We start from the raw sequence: 18,525 nt of genomic DNA, 5'->3' as shown, positions 1-18,525 counted from the left end.
GAGATCTTTAACTTCACATTATGCTATCTGTGAATTCCAACTTTGCTGGTGGGTTTAGGCTGCGTCGCCCCCAGCGAGTTGTGTAATGCTAGCAAGGGAGCTGTGAAACCAGCAAGTTTCACACTTCTTTTCTTGTTTGATCCATCACTCTGTGCAATTTTTGGAAAAATTCCCCCATACGCCAGTCTAAAACCGGATTACTAAAGAATGGTGTGCACAAGGTAGTCCATTGTTCCCATGAGACTTTGAGGTCAGTGCAACAAGGCTTTGCTGCCATAGTGCTGTGCTGCTCTTGATGCGCTGTACACCACTCTGCCGGGTCAGACTGGTTCCTGCCCTTCATCTCCATGCCAAGCTGGTCTTCATGGACAGCGCTGTGCTGCTAGACCTATGGACCCTCCTCTGTAACCTGTCTCGGATCAGTACTACGCCTGGGGTTGCTGAGTACAGGGGTCTCCTTCCCCCAGGTGCCATAGGCTACTGCCAATCTGGACAGCACTATGCTGCGGGACTCATGTAGCCACCGTAACAAAGGTCCAATGTTCAACCAGGGTTGGAGTGTGAGGTGAAGTGGTTGGGGGTGGAGGAGGGCAATGGGGTGAGGAAGGGAGTCAATGTGGAAGGAGGGCTGTGCTGGGGGTGGGGGGCAATCGGGCAAGGGCTCACAATGGCAGGCAGTGGGGCAAGAAGGTGAATGAAGAATATAAACAATGAATGGCAGAGAGAAGACTGAGGAGAAGAAAGCTGGATCCTGACAAGGCTGCAGGAAATGCCCACAAACAAGGGGTGAAAGGGATGCCACACCATCTACTGAAAAGGGATGGCTGAAGATTCCAGAGGTGGTGGGTCGAGGTCCAAGTGGGATATGGGCGCATCGCGGGTGCTTTGCGCAGAGGAGGGTGGTTGAATAGAGGAACAGGCTTCTTCTTGAGGCTGCTAGCCTTTTCCCTCTGGGTTGCCGACAGCTTGCACAACCTGGTGAAGACAGGCGGGCAGGAGAGAGTGATATGAGTGATGCTGGACTGGTATTTAAAAGTGGCACTGGGATCTTCTAACCCATCAGCTGGTGGTGGGCGAACAAATTAGAGATTCAGAGGAAAACTCACCTGTGCATAAGTAACGAGGTTCCAAGCGCAGAATCTGGCGAGCGATCCTGCCACTCTGGCCAATGGAAAAGGCGCCATCGGAGCCACCCACCACAACACTTAGTCTCAAAACTGGAAACTTCTGCCCTATGTGCTTTAGAATATAACTTTTAGTTTTAGAAATTAAAGTTTTAACTATAGGTAAATGGGGGTAACTGATTGGGAAAGTGATATGCAACCTTGCTGTAAAGGTAAATTAAACAAGCCTCAGTTTAATTAACCTGTGTTTATCTTATATCGTTAGAGTAGATAGTGGAAAAAAACATGAAAAATGGGTGACCTATTTCTTGATCTTTTGATGGAGACAATGTGTCAATTGTTATCTCCATAAAAGTCGCTAAAAGCTAGAAATTCTGGGAAAGAAGGTAGTAAAGCTCTACCACAGGTAGAAATTAATCAAGTGGGTTACAGACTCAAAGAGTTGTGTTGAAGGTAAAATAATTTGTTTGCCTTTCTGTTTGAACTATCTCAAAGCATGCCACATGTCAAAGAGATAGCCATTCAGGGTGTAGCCTTCAGTAGAAAACTCTTTTGTTTAGTTTATCTGTGTGCATTTTTCTAAAAGAAGCAAATCGTCAAGTCAACAGAAGTAGCTTGGAAAGCTGGAGCAAAGCAGTTGGGCACCTGCCAGAAACCCAAACAAGGAGCTGAGGCATCCACAGTTGTGAGGTCTGCAAATAAAAGGTGGAGGCTGGCATTAAAGCTAATGGAAAAATCCTACCTCAGAAGATAGGTAGCACAGTGGATAGCATTGTTGCTTCACAGTTCCAGGGTCCCAGGTTCAATTCCCGGCTTGGGTCACTGTCTGTGCAGAGTCTGCATGTTTTCCCCGTGTCTGTGTGGGTTTCCTCTGGGTGCTCCGGTTTACTCCCACAAGTCCCGAAAGACGCGCTGTTAGGTAATTTGGACATTCTGAATTCTCCCTCTATGTACCCGAACAGGCGCCAGAATGTGGCGACTAGGGGCTTTTCACAGTAACTTCATTGCAGTGTAAATGTAAGCCTACTTGTCGCACGAAAGATTATTATTATTTTTATTATTATCAGCTGGAACACTGAGGAGAAATAAAATGAATTCTAGAGGGCTGTTGCATACCTTTGGGTTGGTCACAGGAAAAGTGAATGAATGTTAACATTATGTAAGATAAGGAAACTCTTGGGGTGAAACTAAATAGTAGAACTGAGTTCATAGCATTATTAACTATAGTGTTAATAATGCTTGCTTTGTTTAATTCCAGTGTACAATAAAGTTTGTTTTTGTTTAAAAATGCAAAATCTGGTGGCATACAAGAACACAATGAATAGGAGCAGGAGTAGGCCATTTGGTCCATCAAGCCTGCTTTGTTATTCAATATATTCGTGGCTCATCTTGGGTTTCAACTCCATTTACACGATCGTTCCCCATATCCCTTAATTCCCTGAGACACCAAAAATCTGTCTATCCCAGCCGTAAATGTATTCAACGATGGAGCACCCACAACCTTCTGGGTTAGAGAATTCCAAAGATTCACAACCCTTTGAGTGAAGTAATTCCTCCTCATCTCAGTCCCAAATGATCAGCCCTTTAGTCTGAGACCGTACGCAGTGTTTTAGATTGCCTGACCAATGGAAACAATCTCTCAGCATCCACCCTATGAAACCTCCTCAGAACTTTGTCGGTTTCAATGAGATTGCCTCTCATTCTAAACTCGAGAGAATAGAAGCCCAATTTACTCAGCCTCTCATCATACCACCACTGTTCACTGTACCACCACCGAAGCAAATATACCCCTAGTCTCAGAATAAAGGGGTTCCAATTTAAGACTGAGATGAGGAGGAATTTCTTCTCTCGGAGGGTTGAGTATCTTTGGAAGTCCTTGCCACAGAGAGCTGTAGGGGCAGAGTCCATGAGCTGGATTCTCCGCCGGCGGGATGCTCCGTTTTGCCGGCAGCCCGGGGGTTTCCCGACGGCGTGGGGCTGCCCCACGATGGGAAATCCCATTGACCGGCAGGCGTAATGGAGCATCCTGCTGGCGGGGGTGAAACGGAAATGTGGCGCGGCGGGGCGGAGAATCCAGCCCCTTGTGTGTAAATTTGAGGCTGAGATAGATTCTTGATGAGTAAGGGAATGAAGGGTTATGGGGAAAGGACAGGAAAGTGGGCGTGAGGAATGTCAGATCAGCCATGATCCTATTGAATTGTGGAGCAGGCTCGAGAGGCCGAACGGCCTACTCCTTTTCCTATTTCTTATGGCTTTATGATCCTTTCACAAATGTGGAGACCAAAACTGCACACAGTATTTCAGATGTGACCCTGACCAAAATCTTGCGCGACTGTAGTAAGACGTCTTTATCTTGTATACCAATCCACTTCAATAAAGGCCAATAGTTCTGTCATAGAGTCATAACATTTTCTACAGCACAGAAGGAGGCCCTTCGGCCCATCGTGTCATCGCTGGCCATCAAGCACCTATTTACTCTAATCCCATTTCCCAGCTCTTGGCCCATGGCCTTGTATGTGATGGTATTTCAAGTGCTCATCTAATCACTTCTTAAATGTTATGAGGGTTCCTCCCTCTCCAACACTTTCACGCAGTAAGGTCCAGATTCTCACCACCCCTTGGGTGAAATGCTTTCCCTCACATCCCCTCTGAACCTCCTGCCCCTTACATTACATCTATGCCCACGGGGGAAAAGGTCCTTCTTATCCACCCTGTCTATGCCCCTCATAGTTTTATACACCTCAATCAGGTCCCCCCCCCCCCCACCCCCCCCTCGGCATTCTCTGCTCCAGGGAAAACAACCCCAGTCTATCCAGTCTCTCTTGATGGCTGCAACGATCCAGCCCAGGCAATAATCCCGGTGAATCTCCTCTGCATTCTCTCCTGTGCAATCACTTCCTATAGTGTGACGACCAGAACTGCACACAGTACTCTAGCTGGATTACAGCCTCTACCACCCTCCCCAGGCAGTGCGTAACAAGCATTTTACACTACTCCATCATAACCTTCCTGCTCTTATATTCGATGCTATGGCCAATAATGGCAAGTAATGCCTTCTTTTTTTTTTTAAATAATATTTTATTGAAAATTTTTTGGTCAACCAACACAGTACATTGTGCATCCTTTACACAACATTATAACAATACAGATAATAATGACCTTTTTTATTTAAACAAGAACAAAAGAAAACAACAACAAATAAATAAATATTAAATAACAAAAATAAAAAACTAGCCCTAATTGGCAACTGCCTTGTCTCAGCCACACCCCCCCCCCCCCCCCCCCCCCACCCCCCACCCCCCAAGTTCTGGGCTGCTGCTGCTGCCTTCTTTGTTCTCCCCTATCTATCTTTCCGCAAGATATTCGACGAACGGTTGCCACCGCCTTGTAAACCCTTGAGCCGACCCCCTTAGGACGAACTTAATCCGCTCTAACTTTATGAACCCCGCCATATCATTTATCCAGGTCTCCACCCCCGGGGGCTTGGCTTCTTTCCACATTAGCAATATTCTGCGCCGGGCTACTAGGGACGCAAAGGCCAAAACATCGGCCTCTTTCGCCTCCTGCACTCCCGGCTCTTGTGCAACCCCAAATATAGCCAACCCCCAGCTTGGTTCGACCCGGACTCCTACTACTTTCGAAAGCACCTTTGTCACCCCCATCCAAAACCCCTGTAGTGCCGGGCATGACCAAAACATATGGGTATGATTCGCTGGGCTTCTCGAGCACCTCGCACACCTATCCTCCACCCCAAAAAATTTACTGAGCCGTGTTCCAGTCATATGTGCCCTGTGTAATACCTTAAACTGAATCAGGCCTTAGCCTGGCGCACGAGGACGACGAGTTTACCCTGTTTAGGGCATCTGCCCACATCCCCCTCCTCAATCTCCTCCCCTAGCTCTTCTTCCCATTTCCCTTTTAGTTCGTCCATCATAGTCTCCCCTTCGTCTCTCATTTCCCTATATGTATCCGACACCTTACCGTCCCCCACCCATTTCTTTGAGATGACTCTGTCCTGCACCTCTTGTGTCGGGAGCTGCGGGAATTCCCTCACCTGCCTGCCTCGCAAAAGCCCTCAATTGCATGTACCTGAATGCATTCCCTTGGGGCAACCCATATTTCTCGGTCAGCGCTCCCAGACTCGCAAACTTCCCATCCACAAATAGATCTTTCAATTGCGTTATACCTGCTCTTTGCCACATTCCATATCCCCCATCCATTCCCCCCGGGGGCAAACCTATGGTTGTTTCTTATCGGGGACCCCCCCAGTGCTCCGGTCTTTCCCCTATGTCGTCTCCACTGTCCCCAAATCTTCAGTGTAGCTACCACCACCGACTCGTGGTATAGTTCCTTGGTGAGAACGGCAATGGGGCTGTCACCATAGCCTGCAGGCTGGTCCCCCTACAGGACGCCCTCTCTAATCTCTTCCACGCCGCTCCTTCCTCCTCTCCCATCCACTTACTCACCATTGAAATATTAGCGGCCCAATAATACTCACTTAGGCTCGGTAGTGCCAGCCCCCCCCTATCCCTACTACGCTGTAAGAATCCCTTCCTCACTCTCGGAGTCTTCCCGCCCCAAACAAAACCCATAATACTCTTTTCTATCCTTTTGAAAAAAGCCTTCGTGATCACCACCGGGAGACACTGAAACACAAAAAGGAATCTCGGGAGGACCACCATCTTAACTGCCTGCACCCTCCCTGCCATTGACGATGCTACCATGTCCCATCTCTTGAAATCTTCCTCCATCTGTTCCACCAACCGCGTCAAATTTAGCCTGTGCAATGTGCCCCAATTCTTAGCTATCTGGATCCCCAGGTAACGAAAGTCTCTTGTTACCTTCCTCAACGGTAGGTCTTTCTATTTCTCTACTCTGCTCCCCTGGATGCACCACAAACAGCTCACTCTTTCCCATGTTCAATTTATACCCTGAAAAATCCCCAAACTCCCCAAGTATCCGCATTATTTCTGGCATCCCCCTCCGCTGGATCCGCCACATATAGTAGCAGATCATCCGCCATATAAAGATACCCGGTGTTCTTCTCCTCCCCTAAGTATTCCCCTCCATCCCTTGGAACCTCTCAGCGCTATCGCCAGGGGCTCAATCGCCAGTGCAAAACAGTAATGGGGACAGAGGACATCCCTGCCTTGTCCCTCTGTGGAGCCGAAAATATGCCGATCCCCGTCCATTCGTGACCACACTCGCCACTGGGGCCCTATACAACAGCTGCACCCATCTAACATACCCCTCTCCGAACCCAAATCTCCTCAACACCTCCCACAGATAATTCCCACTCCACTCTATCAAATGCTTTCTCGGCATCCATCGCCACTACTATCTCCGTTTTCACCCTCTGGTGGGGCCATCATCATTACGCCTAACAACCTCCGTATGTTCGTGTTCAGCTGTCTCCCCTTCACAAACCCAGTTTGGTCCTCATGAACCACCCCCGGGGACACATTCCTCTATTCTCATTGCCATTACCTTGGCCAAGACCTTGGCATCTACATTGAGGAGGGAGATTGGTCTGTAGGACCCGCATTGTAGCGGATCCTTTTCCTTCTTTAAAAGAAGCGATATCGTTGCTTCTGACATAGTCGGGGGCAGTTGTCCCCTTTTCCTTTGCCTCGTTGAAGGTCCTCGTCAGTAGCGGGGCGAGCAAGTCCAAATATTTTCTGTAAAATTCAACTGGGAATCCGTCCGGTCCCGGGGCCTTTCCCGTCTGCATGTTCCTAATTCCTTTCACCACTTCTTCTACCGTGATCTGTGCTCCCAATCCCATCCTTTCCTGCTCTTCCACCTTGGGAATTTCCAGCCGATCCAAAAACTCCATCATTTCTCTCCCTCCCATCCGGGGTTGAGCTTCATACAATTTTTTATAAAATGTCTTGAACACTTCATTCACTCTCTCCGCTCCCCGCTCCGTCTCTCCATCTTCGTCTCTCACCCCCCTATTTCCTCGCTGCTCCCCTTTTCCTCAATTGGTGTGCCAGCAATCTGCTCGCCTCTCTCCATATTCATACTGTACACCCTGCGCCTTCCTCCATTGTGCCTCTGCAGTGCCTTGTGGTCAGCAAGTCAAATTCCACATGCAGCCTTTGCCTTTCCCTATACAGTCCCTCCTCCGGTGCTTCCGCATACTGTCTGTCCACCCTCAAAAGTTCTTGCAACAACCGCTCCCGTTCCTTACTCTCCTGCTTCCCTTTATGTGTCCTTATTGATATCAGCTCCCCCCTAACCACCGCCTTCAACGCCTCCCAGACCACTCCCCACCTGAACCTCCCCATTGTCATTGAGTTCCAAGTACTTTTCAATGCATCCCCTCACCCTTAAGCACACCCTCTCATCCGCCATTAGTCCCATATCCATTCTCCAGGGTGGACGCCCTCTTGTTTCCTCCCCTATCTCCAAGTCTACCCAGTGTGGGGCATGATCCGAAATGGCTATAGCCGTATATTCCGTTCCCCTCACCCTCGGGATCAATGCCCTACCCAACACAAAAAAGTCTATGCGTGAATAGACTTTATGGACATAGGAGAAAAACGAGAACTCCTTACTCCTAGGTCTACTGAATCTCCACGGGTCCACCCCTCCCATCTGCTCCATAAAATCCTTAAGCACCTTGGCTGCTGCCGGCCTCCTACCAGTCCTGGACTTCGACCTATCCAGCCTTGGTTCCAACACCGTATTAAAGTCTCCCCCCATTATCAGCTTTCCGGTCTCTAGGTCTGGGATGCGTCCTAGCATTCGCCTCATAAAATTGGCATCGTCCCAATTCGGGGCATACACGTTTACCAACACCACCATCTCTCCCTGTAATTTGCCACTCACCATCACGTATCTGCCCCCGTTATCCGCCACTATAGTCTTTGCCTCGAACATTACCCGCTTCCCCACTAATATAGCCACCCCCCTGTTTTTCGCATCCAGCCCCGAATGGAACACCTGCCCTACCCATCCTTTGCGCAACCTAACCTGATCTATCAGTTTCAGGTGCGTTTCCTGTAACATGACCACATCTGCTTTAAGTTTCTTAAGGTGTGCGAGTACTCGTGCCCTCTTTATCGGCCCGTTAAGCCCCCTCACGTTCCACGTGATCAGCCGAGTTGGGGGGCTTCCCCCCCCCCCCCCCCTTGCCGGTTAGCCATCATCTTTTTCCAGCTTCTCGCCCAGTTCCCACGCGGCTGTATTTCTCCCAGACGGTGCCCCCCCCGCCCATCCTTTCCCGCACCCACTCCCCCCTTTCCCCAGCAGCAGCAACCCAGTAATTCCCCCCTCCCCCCCCCCCGCTAGACCCCCCGCTAGCGTAATTACTCCCCCCATGTTGCTCCCAGAAGTCAGCAAACTCTGGCTGACCTCGGCTTCCCCCCGTGATCACGGCTCGCCCCGTGCGGTGCCCCCTCCTTCCTGCTTCTCTATTCCCGCCATAATTATCATAGCGCGGGAACCAAGCCCGCGCCTCTCCCTCGGCCCCGCCTCCCATGGCCAACGCCCCATCTCCTCTCCCTCCCCACCTCCCCCCATCACCACCTGTGGGAGAAAGAAAAGTTACCATACCGCAGGATTAATCATACAATCCCTCTTCGCCCCCCCCCCCCCCCCCCACTCGTCCCACCACTTTGTCCAAACGTTCATTTTCGTAGTCCAATCATTCCAATTTTTCTTCTACAATAAAAGTCCACGCTTCATCCGCCGTCTCAAAGTAATGGTGCCTCCCTTGATATGTGACCCACAGTCTTGCCGGTTGCAGCATTCCAAACTTTATCTTTTTTTTGTGAAGTACCGCTTTGGCCCGATTAAAGCTCGCCCTCCTTCTCGCCACCTCCGCACTCCAATCTTGATAGACGCGGATCACCGCGTTCTCCCATTTACTACACCGAGTTTTCTTCGCCCATCTAAGGACCATTTCTCTATCCTTAAAACGGAGAAATCTCACCACTATGGCTCTGGGAGCTTCTCCTGCTCTCGGTCCTCGCACCATAACTCGGTATGCTCCCTCCACCTCCAACGGACCCGTCGGGGCCTCCACTCCCATTAACGAGTGCAGCATCGTGCTCACATATGCCCCGACGTCCGCCCCCTCCACACCTTCAGGAAGGCCAAGAATCCTCAAGTTGTTCCTCCTTGCGTTATTTTCCAGTGCCTCCAACCTCTCCACAGATCGTTTCTGGTGTGCCTCCTGTATCTCCGACTTCACCACCAGGCCCTGTATGTCGTTTTCATTCTCTGCTGCTTTCGCCTTCACGACCCGAAGCTCCTGCTCCTGGGTCTTTTGTTCCTCTTTCAGCCCTTCAATCGCCTGTAATATCGGGGCCAACAACTCTTTCTTCATTTCCTTTTTTATCTCCTCCACGCAGCGTTTCAAAAACTCTTGTTGTTCAGGGCCCCATATGAAACTGCCACCTTCCGACGCCATCTTGGTTTCTGCTTGCCTTCCTTGCCGTTGTTCCAAAGGATCCGCTGCAATCCGGCCACTTTCCTCTCCTTTTTCCATCCGTGTCCAGGGGGAACACCCTTCTGGTTTACCGCACGGTGTTTTCAGCCGTTAAAATTGCCGTTGGGGCTCCTATCAAGAGCCCAAAAGTCCGTTTCACAGGGAGCTGCCGAAACGTGCGACTCAGCTGGTCATCGCCGCACCCGGAAGTCCCAAGTAATGCCTTCTTAACCACTGTCAGTTAATGACTAGGTGTTTGGATTTCTCTTCAAACGCTAACAGTCCCTAACAGGATCATATCATAAGACTCATTGAAGAGAATGACACTAGTGCATTCCTAATACTTTTAATGGCTTCCCAGTTCAGTCTGATACAACCAAGACAATCACAGAAGCCCTACGGTGCAGAAGGAGGCCATTCGGCCCATCAAGTCTGTACTGACCCTCTGAAAGAGCACCCTACCTGGGCCCAAACCTATCCCCATCCCCGTAGCCTCACCGAGGGGCAGTTTAGCACGACCAATCCACCTAACCTGCACATCTTTAGACTGTGGGAGGAAACCGGAGCACCCGGAGGAAACTCATGCAGACACGGGGGAATGTGTGAACTCCGCACAGTCAACTCAGGTCGGAATTGAACCCAGGTCCCTGGCACTGTGAGGCAGCAGTGCTAACCACTGTGCCACCGTGCCGCCCCGTGGCAAGTGATATGAAAAGCGATTTGAGAAAAAACGTTTTCACCCAGCAAGCAGTTAAGGTCTGGAATACACTGGCTGAGAATGTGGAGGAGCAGTTTCAATCACATTGGAAGGAGCTATGTGACAAGGAAATATTAAGTGAATGGAACCACACTGGGAAGTCCTGAGGAACAAAGAGACCGTGGCGTATTTGTAAATAGACCTCTGAAAGTAGAAGGACTGGTTAATAGGGTGGTGAAAAAGGTATATGGTACACCTGCCTTTATCAATCATCATAGATTACAAAAGCAAGGAAGTCATGTTGGGAGTTGTAGAGAACATTGATGAGGCCACAGCTGGTGTACTGTCTGCAGTTCTGGTCGCCATGTTGTAGGAAGGATGTGATTGCATTGGAGGGGGTGCAGAGGCGATTCACCAGGATGTTGCCTGGGATGGAGCATTTAAGTTATGAAGAGAGGTTGGATAGACTTGGGTTGTCTTCGCTGGAGCAGAGAAGACTGAGGGGCGACCTGACTGAGGTGTGCAAGATTATGTGTGGCATGGACAGGGGGGACAGGGAGCTGCTGTTCCTCTTAGTTGAAGGGTTGGTTAAGAGGGGACACAGGTTCAAGGTGAGGGGTGGGAGATTCAGGGGGGATTTGAGGAAAAGAAGGTGGCGATGGTCTGGAACGCATTGCTTGGGAGGGTGGTAGAGGCGGGTTGCCTCACATCCTTTAAAAGGTACCTGGATGGGCACTTGGCACGTCTTAACATTCGAGGCTATGGGCCAAGTGTTGGTAAATGGGATTAAGATCGGCAGATCAGGTGCCTTTCATGCGGTGGTGCAGACTAGATGGGCTGAAGGACCTTTTCTGCACCGTATGTTTCTGTGAATCTGTGAAACATTATCCAAAAGAGTCTTAGACTGTGATCTGAAAAGGAAGAATGTTCGGGCTCACCGGAGAGAAGGCGGGTGAGTGGCCTTGAAGGAATTGCCCATTTGGAGTGTAGTGATCTGTACATCTGTACATACATCCGCACATACACCAGGGACTGCAGACAGATGTAACAGCCAAAGCATCACTAGAGGGCATCAGAGACGGGTATAAAGGGTCCAGCACAAGGTAGGACCGTCTCTTTCAGAAGCACAGGGCTAGTGAGCAGCAGCACACAGAGACAGCTCAGCATAGGCAGCTTACCTTAGCTTCACTGGTGATACCTCTTGACTGTATTACATCTAGTTAAGCTCTGGAAACAGAATGAACCCTCTGAATAAAGTAGTTGTGTTAACTGGAAGTCTACAATCTTTATTCAGACTTAGAGAATAATATATGATACCAGGAGTGATTTCAGAAAGCTAGCTAGACACCAGCAAGAGAAGAAAAACTAAAACCAGATATTCGACTGTGGAAGACTTCGCAGCAAATGGATCCTCGACGACTAACTGATTCGATGGAACTTGTTGGAACCCCATGGCAGCTGGAAACAGGGGGTAATTTAAGTTATAACTGGAAAATGTTTGAACAGCGGTTCCAAATATTTATTACAGGGGCTGTTTAGCACAGGGCTAAATCGCTGGCTTTGAAAGCAGACCGACGCAGGCCAGCAGATCGGTTCAATTCCCGTAACAGCCTCCCCGAACAGGCGCCGGAATGTGGTGACTAGGGGCTTTTCACAGTAGTCTACTTGTGACAATAAGCGATTTTCATTTTCATTTCATTTCATTACAGCTAATGATTTAAGCACTGCCTCTGATGCAACAAAAATAGCCCTACTACTGTCAACAGGAGGGCATGAAGCTAGAGAAATGTATAATTGCTTTAATTACTTAGAAGGTGAAGACAACACCAAAGTAGACGGTATACTCAAAACATTTGCTAAACGCTGTAACAGTCAGGCTGGTGCGATGCTGGAAAGATTTAATTCTTGTCAGAGAAATGGAGGGCCCACCTCTGATTTTATTACATATCTCAGGTTAATACCACAATGCTGTGATTATGCTGATTTCAGAGACACTGTGATAATGCAACAGTTAATTTCTGGACTATCTGATAAAAATTTGAGGGCAGAACTATCACAAAATAAGCATCTAACTCTAGAAACTGCTATACAAAAATGCCTTGCTTATGAACAAAAACAAAATCAATACTGTCAGTCTTTACAAACACAGAATCAGTGTCTAGAAAAGAAAATCGGAAAAAACGGCACCAAAACTTACCACGAGGCAGCGGCAGGATTGAAGGAAGTTCTGAGCGGCAGCCATATTGAGAAAGGAGCAGCACAGGCGCAGTTGCGAAAAGAGCGCACAGTACAGGAAACTCGGAGTGCGCATGGGCAATTGAGTCCGGCACATGACATCACGAGCATCATGACGTCAGAGGACCAGGACCACGCCCACTTAAAAGGGAAATGCACGAAAATGAACAAAAAGAAATTTAAAGCTGCAAAACCCAATTTTCTTGCCTCAAAAGACTGAACAATGCCCGAACTTAAACCAGCAGTTGAAAATAACTTTCACAACACCCTAGAACAAACAGTTAGCACAGCCCTAGAGGATGATATGGTCCTTGTAGACTACGGCTCAGATGAAGATTTCATCTTGGGAGATGGCTACCCCAGTACCAAATCCGAACTGCAACTAGAGGTGTTGTACTGTGAAGACCCCGAGGGTGAGTTCTTCGGATTGGGGAATCTTCAGCCCAGCATATATGACATCCCGACTCGTGAGTGCAGGATTATGCTGCGGCCTGACGCCAAGAAACAGAGAGTGGTCCACGCACCACGAAGGGTCCCAGCCGCCGCACAAGATGATTTGTTCTTTGAACATGAAGAGAACGATCACAACTCCGAAACATAAAGTGATGATTTGTCTATCGAACAATACACACAATACTACTCAAACATGGCTGAGTTATTCGGAGATCCTGATCACAGCATCAGCAACACGGTTGAAAAGCTCAATACGACTTTTCTCATGGTAGATGAATCCAATACCAAGGTGCTATGGCAGATCGTCGGTACATTGGATGACAGCAATACCCAAGACGAAGACGACGCCACACAGAGAGCACAGATCGACTCTACAGCTAGAACACTGCACAACTCCACAGAGAGAGCGATGACAGACTCCACAGAGAGAGCGATGACAGACCCCACAGAGAGAGCGATGATAAACTCCACAGAGAGAGCGATGAAGGACTCCACAGAGAGAGCAATAAAGGACTCCACAAAGAGAGCCCCGCAAACCTTCACAAAGAGAGTGACACAAGCCTCCACAGACAGCTCGGTGACAGACTCAAAAATGGAAGCAAGCAAATACTCCATAGCGAACGCCATGCATGTACAAGACCATGAAGATCTATCAAGCTTATTTGAGCCACCAGAAGAAGACACTGAATGTCTACCCACTGTATGTGAGACAAGTGACGAAGAAATCACAATTCCCATACAGGATGTGCAGGATCACAGCGAGACTGACATATCTCAGCTCGTCTGCACATAAGCACTCAATAATCAGAGGACGGCCACCCAAGAGTCCAGAGAGACCATGTCAATAGAAATCCTGAAGATTTTGACTCCAGAAGAGGAGCACCATGACCCACAACAAAATGAAATTGTGAAGATTTTGACTCCAGAATAGGAGCACCAAGAGATCACAGATGATTCAAATGAACCTGAAATGACTCCAAAAGAGGAGCACCAAGAACTCAATGATAATTCAAGTGAACCAGAAATGACTCCAAAAGAGGAGCACCTAGGAATCAATGATGATTCAAGTGAACCAGAAATGACTCTAGAAGAGGAGTACCAAGGAAGCAAAGAAGAGGAATCGAACCCACCACAAATGACTGATGTCACCAACATCAATGCAATATCAGATCATTCTCACAATTCTCAAGAAGATACGCTCAATGTAGCAGATACCACAAAGGACACTGACACCAATAACTGTGACAATGACTCAAATCATCCACATGGCGCACTCATAAAGCGCAACAAGAACAACAAAAACCGCAAGAAGCACAGCAGAAACAAGAACAACAACAGCAACAACAAAAACAACATGCAGCGCAACAAGAATGAAAAAAGCAACAAGAAGCATCCCAGAAACAACAAGCACGACAAGAAAAAGAACAAGAATAAAAGCAAAAATAACGAAAACAGAATCAACAAGAGCGACAAAAAGGACAACAAGAATGACAACAACAAGAACGCCACCGAAAACAACAAAGACAGAAACGACAGAAACAACAACAATGAAACAACGATCTGTACAGCATGGTACAACTCTGCACGTGAAGGACAATGCCACAGCACACTGCGAAACAATGACACGACTACAAACATGCCATGGCATGATAAAGAATCTCACGAATTCACATCTGCTCCAGAACAAAGAAGCAAAACAGCTTTCACGAACGATGACATACAGAATCAATACCACAAACACAGGAAAAAGTCGAGGTCAGACAACGGTGCGACACAGACTCGCTACCCACAATCAAATGGAACAGGGGAAAAAGGTGTCCACATCATTAAACGGCTCATCAGAAAAGCAGCCGAGTCACGTTCCGACATCAACCTAGCTCTGTTATCGTACCGAGCAACCCCATTGAGCTCAGGACTATCGCCAGTGCAAATGCTCTTCAGCAGAGACATCTGGACAACCCTACCGGCAAAGCAATTCCGAGACCCCGGCAACGCACCGGTTCTCGACGACATGCGGGCTCCAAACAAAAACTATACTACGATTGACATGCGATCCCACTCAAGCCACTGACAGTAGGTGACACCATCAGAATCAGGAACCCAGAAGGCGGATGTTCTGTGTCAGCCACGGTGATCAAGCAGGAGGCACCGTGGTCCTACATTGTCAAATCGTCTGCGGGAGTACTTTTTCGTCGTAACCGCCGGGATTTATTAAATGCCAGTCTTTCCCACACTGGACTTGACCGAGTCTATTTGTCCACAAGACGTTCCTCGCCACACAACGCCAGACAGTACTCTTCATGACATCAAACCATCATCCCTACTACCACTGTTAAGACGCTCCAGCAGAAGCCGTAAAGCACCCGACCAGCTAGATTTGTAACGACAGTTCAACACACGCACAAGACGGATATGGACATTTCTCACGATGGACTCATAGCACAGTTAATTGTTTCTGTATTACTTTTATCATTTTCACAGTGTGCAGGTTTGCATCTTCTCACCACTTGTTATGTACAGTTTTCTTGAGGCCAGTCTAGAAAACATGTCTAATAAAAGGGGGGGGGGGTGTAGTGATCTGTACATCTGCACATACACCAAGGACTGACTGCAGACAGATGTAACAGCCACAGCATCACTAGAGGGCATCAGAGACGGGTATAAAGGGTCCAGCCCAAGGGAGGATCCGCCTCTTTCAGAAGCACAGGGCTAGTGAGCAGCAGCTGACAGAGACAGCTCAGCATAGGCAGTTTACCTTAGCTTCACTGGTCATACCTCTTGACTGTATTACATCTAGTTAAGCTCTGGAAACAGAACAAACCCACTGAATAAAGTATTTGTGTTAACTGGAAGTCTACAATTCAGACTCAGAGAATAACATGTGGAGGGCTGGCACAGACATGAAGGGCTGAATGGTCTCCTTCTGTGCTGTAACAATTCTGTGATTCTGAGAGCCGTGCTTACAGCCTTAGAATCAGCTACATTCCAAAGGTTGTGAGTCTAAATCTCCTCAGTAAATTAGATAGTTTGTGGTCAGCCTCAAATGACCATGAGAGTTGCTCCATTTTCATTAATGTGCTTCAGGGAAAAGGAGCCCATGGCCAGACTATAGCTAGTTCTATTTTCTAGTTTGTCTCAGTACATTAGCTATGAGAAATTGGGTGTATTGTCTCCTTTGTTTGCCTGCAGTCAATTTGTGACTTTTGGCCCTGGTCCAAGTACCTGCAGTTAAGTCCTAAATCAAAAGAGATAAGTCTTCCGGTGTCTTGAAGCTTTATTTGTGCACAGTTTGCCTTTCAAACCCCTTTGCGGTCCTGCTCCTTGTGCCTCTTGCAATAGAAGTTTAGAAACAACGAGATCTGGAATTTCTCTCAAATATGTAACTAAATCTCTGTTGTACTGGCCCGATTAACCTTGGGTGCAGAGGTTTATTTTGTGCTGTGCCCAGTATTTTGTCCCACAATGGGATGAACTTTTCACACAGAGGATTACCATATCAGATCAGTCATGATCTCGTTGAATGGCGGCGCAGACTCGATGGGCCGGATGGCTTGCTTCTGCTCCTGCGTCTTATGGTTTTCGAGACAGGAAACAGAAGTCGGGACTGTTTTCAGGTCCTGAGTCCCCACCTCCAGTGGGAACCTGAACAAAGTCAGAATTCTTTAAAGGAAGGCCATGAGGCCTTTGGATGTACCCCCATCCAGGCAGGCCAAGAGGGGCTGTCAGCCTGTCTGGGGAACTGGCTACCCGGCCTGCTGCTGGGTGCCTGTCCCCAGGCAGCTGACCAGCCCCCCCCCCCCCCCCCCCGTCACATCAGGGAGCTGGAGGTCCGTCGCCAAAATCCTTGGCTAACAAGGTTCTTAACAAGCCTAAATGCTGGAGCTGGAGTTGGGGGAGGAAAGGGACCAGCGCCCGCTGTGGCGCCTCGATGTGGGACTGTTGGCGGATGAAGGGGTGTGCGGGCGGGTGCGGGCGGGTGCGGAGGTGTATTGAAAGATACTTGGAGGCCAACGACAACGGGGAGGTGCAGGTGGGGGTAGTCTGGGAGGCGTTGAAGGCGGTGGTCAGGGGAGAGCTAATCTCCATTAGGGCCCACAGGGAGAAGAGAGAGAGGAGGGAGAGGTTGGTGGGGGAGATTTTAAGGGTGGACAGGAGTTATGCAGAGGCCCCCAAGGAGGGGCTACTTAGGGAGCGACGGAACCTTCAGACGGAATTCGACCTTATGACCACGGGGAAAGCAGAGGCACAGTGGAGGAATGCGCAAGGGGCGGCGTATGAGTATAGGGAGGAGGCGAGTCGGATGCTGGCACACCAGCTTCGGAAGAGGGAGGCAGCGAGGGAGAATGGTGGAGTTAGGGATAGAGGGAGGAATACGGTGCGGAGTGCGGTGAGAATAAACAAAGTATTTAGGGACTTCTATGGGGATCTGTACAGGTCTGAGCCCCCAGCGGGGAGGAGGGGATGCGATGATTCCTAGATCAGCTGAGGTTCCCGAGGGTGGAGGAGGAGGATGTGGCTGGTTTGGGAGCGCCGATTGGACTGGAGGAGCTGGTTAAAGGATTGGGGAACATGCAGGCGGGGAAGGCCCTGGGGCCGGATGAGCTCCCGGTTGAATTTTACAGGAAATACGTGGACCTGCTGGGCCCGTTGCTAGTGAGGACTTTTAATAAGGAGGGAGGAGGGGACCCTGCCCCCGACAATGTCCAGGGCGCTGATTTCTTTGATTTTGAAGCGGGACAATGTGGGTTGTATAGACCGATCTCGCTCCTCAATGTTGACGCTAAGTTGCTGGCGAAGGTGCTGGCTACGAGAATTGAAGACTGTGTCCCTGGGGTGATTCATGAGGACCAGACGGGATTTGTGAAGGGTAGGCAGCTAAATACTAATGTGCGGAGGCTCCTCAATGTGATTATGATGCCCTCGGTGGAGGGGTAAGCGGAGGTAGTGGCAGCTATGGACGCGGAGAAGGCCTTTGATCGGGTGGAGTGGGAGTATCTTTGGGAAGTGTTGCGGAGGTTTGGGTTCGGGGACCGGTTCATCAGTTGGGTCAGGCTGCTATATAGAACCCCTGTGGCGAGTGTGGCTATGAACCGGCGGAGGTCGGAGTACTTTCGGCTGTACCGGGGGACGAGGCAGGGGTGCCCCTTATCCCCCTTGTTGTTTGCATTGGCAATTGAGCCGCTGGCCATGGCACTGAGGGAGTCCAGGAAATGGAGGGGATTGGTTTGGGGGTAGAGGAACACCGGGTATCGTTGTATGCCGATGACCTGTTGTATGTTGCGAATCCAGTGGAGGGGATGGCGGAGGTCATGCGGATCCTTAAGGAGTTTGGGGACCTTTTGGGGTATAAACTCAACGTGGGGAAGAGTGAGCTCTTTGTGGTGCATTCAGGGGACCAGGGAGGGGGGGATAGACGAGCTACCGCTGAAGAGGGCGGAAACGAGCTTTCGGTACCTGGGGATCCAAGTAGCTAGGAGTTGGGGGGCCCTGCCTAAGCTCAATTTGACGCGGTTGGTGGAGCAGATGGAGGAGGATTTTAAAAGATGGGATATGCTGCCACTCTCACTAGCAGGTAGGGT

This window comes from Scyliorhinus torazame, chromosome 15 (genome assembly GCF_047496885.1).
Source record: "Scyliorhinus torazame isolate Kashiwa2021f chromosome 15, sScyTor2.1, whole genome shotgun sequence".
Lineage (NCBI taxonomy): Eukaryota > Metazoa > Chordata > Chondrichthyes > Carcharhiniformes > Scyliorhinidae > Scyliorhinus > Scyliorhinus torazame.
This window is presented reverse-complemented; position numbering follows the sequence as displayed.